Raw genomic sequence first — 5,023 nt, forward strand, 5'->3', positions numbered from 1 at the left:
CTTGATCTCTCTCTCGCTCTCTCAGCAGCCAGCATAGCAAATTGCAAAAGGATTTTTATTCCCCCCTTGGCTCGATTATTTCAGAAAAAAACAAGACACACAGCCAACCAAACTTACTTGTTAAAAAGCTTTTAGTTTTTCATAGATTTAGTCTGTGCCCAAGGTTTCTGGTTATACTGCTTCCAGCCCAAATGTCTCCTCTTATGATGTTCTTAATCCACACAATGCTCCACGCTCTGTGGGATCCTGCCAGTTTGGTCTCCACATTTTTCTCGAGTCTTTTTTGGTGAATGAGCCATGATAGGGCACTCAGCTTGAACCCCTGCTGTGTCCTGTCTCTGGACAAATAAGGCTGTGATCTGTTCTGGGTTATGATTGCTGAGGCTACACTCAGCAGGGCCATAATGCTAATATTTCCCACAGGTCACTTTGTTTGATGGTACTCTGTGGGCTATTGCAGGCATTAATGTTCTCCAAAGAGCTTGTGCTGACAGAGAGTTTCTAGCAGCCTCCATTTCTGATGAACATTTTCCTTTCTGCTTGGGTGTCAGAGGTCTCAGTATATCATTACAAGTGGAAAATGTATGTACATCTAGCAATGATACATCCATTAACCAATACATTATCATCCTCTGCTCTCAGACCTTGCGTGTCCTTGTGTGCTCTTCAGGATGTTAAAAAGCTTGGTTATACCATGTGCCGAGAGCTGCAGTGTGTCTATCACTCCAACACAGGATAAACGGCTAAACTATAGACTGTAATAATATAATACAATATAAAATAATATAATGAAGAGAAACGGTACAGCACCCCCATCCCCCCTTCTTTTTTCCAACTGGGGCAATGCCTGTGGCATTTAACAGAGGAAAAAGAAGAAGTCTGTATGAATTCCACTGAGGTCACACCCTTGATGTTTTTCTGCAAATTTGCAAAAAGAAAGAAAATCACACTTTACAGTTTTCAAGAAGATAACGTATGGGTAAAAAAATTTATTTGTCGATTCCAGTATGGCAGATAAGGAAAACTACTGATAGAAATAATAATATCTGAACACATCATTACATTAATAAAAACTTTAAAATGTCATATGCATGTTTTTTCTTTTTTCCCTTTATTTTTACTTTTTCCTCTTCATTGTATGTCCTGTTCTTCTCTGTCTAGTTCCTAAAAAACAGATACTGAGCAAAGGCCCATTTACAGCTCATTGATTTTACCAGGTACCACTTTTGTCTTCAGAACGAAATCATTCTTTGCAGCATAGATTCAAAAAGTTGCTAAAATTTTAGTCTATAATGAGATGCTAACACCTCACAGTTGATGCAGATTTTTCTGTTTCACATCAATGATGCAAACTGTCCCTTTCAACCAAATCCCAAACATGCTCTATTGAACTGAGATGTGGTTGCTGTGGAGGCCATCTGAGTAAAGCGAACTTACTGTCATGCTCAGAGAAGCAGTTTGAGTTTGATTTGATTTATGTGGAATGGTGCGTTCAGAGACAGAGACCAGTCAGTCACTTGAAAGTTTCTCTTTTTGGAGGAGTTAAAGTTCAGCAGGTCATCTTGATCATGTCTACATCGCTAAATGCATTTAGTTGCTACCATATAATTAGCTATTGTGGATACACTGTGTTTTTGGGACATTTTTTACATTTTCATGCTAATTCTGCTATTGCTATAAAAGATCTGAAAAAAAAATCACTGCTGATGATTACTTAATTAAAAAGTAGTTTAGAAAGTAGCACATGAAAAAGTGAGGGGATTGCACAATGAGATGAGAGTAACTCAAAAGAGAAAAAAAAAAGCAAATGTGAAAATATTGCTACAAAAGTTAAAGAAAGTTGGAAGAAAATTAGAAGTCCAGAAAGCAGTGGGAGTCTGGAGAGTCTAACAGAGACGAGAATATTTAAATATCCAAACCAGTCCAAAAGGCAGCAGGTGGGCACAGATAGCGTTGGTGCAGTGTGAGTTCAGGGTAAAAAAGAATTCGTCTGTTGTGAAAACAGAAGCGCTTTAAAGGAGCACTGGTGGGAAGGCATTGGTGAAAAAACAGAGCCGATTTCAGCTAAATGATCCAGTCTTGATGAAGATGAGATGATGAGATGATTCTGATGACTGAAAGATGATGACTAAGTTAACTGAGAAAATGTTCTTTAGTTGCAGTCCTGCTCATATTGGCTGAAAGTTGAAGAGTGAGTTTAAAAAAAAACAAGAATGGTGGTATGAGAAATAAGGTGAGAAAGTTTGTTGTCGAGATGATCTTACTTCTGTAAAACTGGCGGCCTCCTCCTGCTCATCTGTTTCAGTGATCTTTTATTATTGAATGGATTTGCATTGATTGCTCTACACAACAAGACCCTGATTTCACATCTATATTGATTCTACACTACATCCGTACCTATGGCCAGTTTAGATTCTGTAATTAAACTATGAAAGGTAGTTGGAGGAAACCACATAGGTGCAGGGAGAGCATGTAAACTCAGTAAACTCCACACAAAGACGCCAGCTAACGAGGGGATTTGAACTCAGATCATCTCTGCTGTGAGACAACAGTAACAACCATGGCACCATGTAGTGGTCATGCATCAATGCATCAATTCATCCACCCAGTTTTGCATTCCTAGTGATGCCCCCCACCCCCCATCTTCTTTTCTGCTTAATTTATCAGAAGCACAAGATCCTTAAAGTCCACCTGATTTTTCATTGGATTCCCTCTAAGGATGCTCTGTGCTTTTTATCCTGCCTGGCTAATTTCTTTTTTTCGTCCTATGTTTTTGCTTTTTGAAGGCATCTCCCTTTTGTTTTCACTTCCTTTGCCTCTTATGAAATAAATCCAGGGAGGTGGACTGGTCTGAGTGGTCGGCAGAGTAGATCTTCCTCTCATCTCTAGAGACGGGGCCCGCTAAGACCTCAGACATCTGCTTCACTGATGATAGTTACTGACTTCAATTTTCTGAGAATGAATCTTTAGAGATTTTGTCTTCCTGCTAGATAGGAAAAAAACAGTAAAAAGTGCTTCTTGTAAAACTGCTAAAAACAAAACATGACCTCAGGAAGAACACACTGAGAATATGAGACCATTCTTATTTAATTGTAAAATTTAATATTGTTGCAAGACCAACACTTTAGATTTCTTATGTTATGACTAAACTACATAAGCTACAGATAATCATTTATGTCCAAAATATATTCTTTTTTTTTACATTTCTGAGGAAGGTATAAACTCAAGCCACTTTCAAACTTATGACAGTTCTTCCTCTCTATCTGGCAGATGATCAGTGTGTCGAGGTTTGCAGAAATAGCACCCAAACACAGGACTCACAGACAGGCAAGAACAAACTAAAACCAACCTTTATTTGGCAGGAAACCAAATTACATAACACAAAGTCTGCAAATAGAAGCATAAACCACACTGTGGCTGAAGAGGAGACTGAAACTACATGTACACAAGATGTAATTTGGGATCACAAACCATAATCCCCTGGAAACACCTGGAGTAAAAAGACACAGCTGAAGTTTACTTGGAAAATGACAGGAAGGAAGTAAAAATGGACACAAGACACAAAAGACCAGCAGATATCAAAATAAAACAGGAACACTCAGCGAAGACGGATGCGATTTCTGCCTTCTGCATCAAGCTTCGTATTTGCGCCCATCTGTGTTAGCTAGTTAACCTTCGGGTGCAGTGGAGTTGCACTGGTGTGTTTGGCATTAGAATGGGGTGCAGAGCAACAACTAGATCGGCCAAAATTATATTGAAAACTTGCAGAGATATACAGTGATTCACATTTGTGAATGGCACAGTTTGGCTCATGATTGTCTTTCAGGCGAAGTTTGCTGCTTAAAACTCCTACCTGTGAGTTTTAGGAGCAGGGAAACTATACAGTGTCTGTGCTGAAATTTACTTTAATGATTTTATGCAATGTCAGAAGTTAAATTTTGGAACTGTTTCTTGTTTAATGGGTTTTAAACAAGCTCATCCTTGAAGCTTGGTATAATACAGAAATATTTTATTGCAAATTTTGACTGCTTGTCATGGAAATACTCTTTGAGGTACAGCGGGGAGCACTTAAGTGTGATTGTTTGGTTTTGAGAGAAAGAGATAGAATGAAGGAGAGGCAGACATAGAGAGCCCTATTGGCATTATTTCCCTCTAATCCTCTTTGTGCTACACCTGGCTGGCATATTAATGATGGCGAAATGACCTAGATTTCTTTCTAAGCACATTCATACTCAAAAACACAAAAACAGGATGATTCAGTTGGTTGAATTTTATTTTGTGTGATTTTTCTGTCAGCACTGAATTCCTGGAAAGCACCAAGATACACATTCACTCTTGATAAAAGATGGACTCTAAGACTAAGAAAGTCACTCCGGTTTCAGCTGTCGGAGCTTCTTCAGTGACTACATAATGAAAGAAGTTGGTACTTTTAAAAAGAAGCTACGATATTCAGCACATCAAAGATCACATTGATGATGTCCTTTGATATTGCGTGCCCTCTCCTCAGATAAACCGTTCACGACTAAGAGCACTGAAGAATTCACACTTTGATACATTCACCGCTAACGTAACACTGACAGCAGAGCTATTTTTACAGTTTCTGTATTTAGATTCTTCACTTGTTCACATGGGATTGTAGCTTGCTCTTTAATTCACTGCAGCAGTGCTCCACAACTGACAAAAATCTTTGTGGAAAGATAGAGGGTGGACTTGTGTGGGCGTTTAGGTCTATTTAACTTTTTGCAGAAGCAATCAGAGAGAACACTGCTGTTGCTGCTTAATATGGCAACAGCTCTATCTATGTGAAGGCCCCTCTGAGCCGCACATCTCTGGAGACAACTCATTTGGAGACAACGGTATTTGGATGGCTGCAGAAGACAGCTGCAGAGTGCTTGCGTCCATCTTCTGTGCAGCGACTCAATGTAAAAATTAAAGTCGAGTTTTAAATGACAACTTTTCCATTATTTTGCATTTATATTCTGAGGGCACACATCTGTTTCTGTGCATCTGTTGTAAAGGAAGA

Source organism: Copadichromis virginalis, linkage group LG7 (genome assembly GCF_057382275.1).
Source record: "Copadichromis virginalis isolate Kocher_CV1m ecotype Utaka linkage group LG7, C_Virginalis_male_GT1.1, whole genome shotgun sequence".
Lineage (NCBI taxonomy): Eukaryota > Metazoa > Chordata > Actinopteri > Cichliformes > Cichlidae > Copadichromis > Copadichromis virginalis.